This window comes from Nestor notabilis, unplaced genomic scaffold, assembly GCF_000696875.1.
Source record: "Nestor notabilis isolate BGI_N333 unplaced genomic scaffold, ASM69687v1 scaffold32298, whole genome shotgun sequence".
NCBI lineage: Eukaryota > Metazoa > Chordata > Aves > Psittaciformes > Psittacidae > Nestor > Nestor notabilis.
In genome coordinates, this window is record NW_009939238.1 from 52,570 (window position 1) to 54,189 (window position 1,620).

At 38.6% G+C, this 1,620-nt stretch overlaps 1 long non-coding RNA gene across 1 annotated transcript in view; it reads left to right on the plus strand.

The window, feature by feature from the left end:
• Positions 1-672: 672 nt before the first annotated feature.
• The window catches only part of LOC104409783, a 17,750-nt gene continuing 16,802 nt past the window's right edge, over positions 673-1,620 (plus strand). The window contains exon 1 of the long non-coding RNA XR_719942.1: positions 673-870. This is a non-coding gene — a long non-coding RNA (uncharacterized LOC104409783). The remainder of the gene's footprint in view (positions 871-1,620) is intronic.

A 1,620-nucleotide genomic window follows, 5' to 3' on the forward strand; every position in this document is an offset into this window, starting at 1 on the left:
GTTCTGCATTGCTGTCAAGTGTCATAATGACAGCATCAAACTGAATTATTTGAGAAGTTTTAGTTTGGATGCCTGGTGCTTCTATTTGGGATCTTATTTTCTTCATATATTTTTTTATGTTTGCTTGCTCCCCAAATCATAGTGTGAGGCAGAGATGGTGAGAAAAGCACTGGAACAGAAGTGTTGCAATTTTCAGGCCTCCCTTTCATTAACACTGACTGCTCATTCACAGAAATATCCAGTTCTGGGAATCTTTCAGTCTGTGCATCCACATCAGATACTTACCTTTTATCTTTGTTAGGGAGCACTAAGAATTAAAAATCCTCTTTAGGCTGTACCCATTGACTCCTAATATGCATGAAAAAATGCTTCACCACAAAGGCTTTACCACAGGACTTCCTTTTTTTCACATGCATATATATCACATGCAGCATACACTAACTGTTCATATGCAGTCTCAGTGTGCAGTTTGCACACACAAAAGTTCCAGATGTGCTGTGTATCTTGTTTAGTTGACTTTGTTCTTCTGTAAAGCCAAGAGAAATATTAATCATTCATTTACTGTTAGGGGATGGGTCTTCTTCTCATGTTTCAGTAAAGGGGGTGGAAAAGCAAAGTAAGCCAATTTTTTTCCTATTTAAGGCCAAAGCTGGGGAATGCTTGTGGCTGAGTTCTGTACATGGCCCGGTGCTGGAAGGGCAGGGAACAACCGATGTTGCTATTTTGAATAGATTTTTCTTCCCCCCCCATTTTTATTTTTGCACAGAGAGTCTCATGTCTAATATTTAGACATGATGAGCTTTGTGCAAAAAGTAACTTTGCTCATTCTTGCCGTGTTTCAACCCTCAGTTATTTTGGCACAACAAGACGGTGAGTAATTCAAGCTTCTTATGATTTAATGTTTTTATTTTATTTTTATTTTCACCAATGATTTTAATAGCTTATAAGAAACGTGTATTCACAAATCTCACCAGAACACTCTTCCTTCACTAATTCAGCAGTCAGATATTTAATGCTAAATCTGAAAGCTGCAGGAGTTTGCATTACCATCCCCAAAGGTTTTTCTTCGCTTTGCTTTCTTCTGTGATTACAAGGACTGTACAGTGCTGTCTGCCTTAGCTGCATTTGTTCTTGTTCTTACTTGTTTCCCTATTACAGACACCGGAGAGTTTTTAAGCTATTTCTTTTAACTCTTGGAATAACATTTTAACTGTTAGCTCTGTGCTGCCTGGAAGTTATTTGTCACAAGCAGTAAGTCTTTACTTCCAGCTTTTTCATTTGGAGTTCTCTGTACTTGTGTGCCTTCCACTGGCAGCGTGGGGGTTTCTTTAAACAATTTGCATGCAGAAAAAAGCCTTAAAATTCTAAGCAGTTTTGATGAAACAGTTTTTAAGAGGATATATGAAAATATGTCAGCTTATGGGACTTTTACTTAGGCATAAAGCAGGAGGGTAAATTAATTCCCTCAGCTGCAATAGTTTGAACTGTGCATCTGCAGTCTGTTTCAGTCCCTCAGGAGACTGATTAGCAGCTGATGGTATCTGTGAGTCCATGGGAGTATGTGTGTGCATGTTTACAGAGAGCGGGAACACCAAAACCCAAATGTACATGGAATTTGGG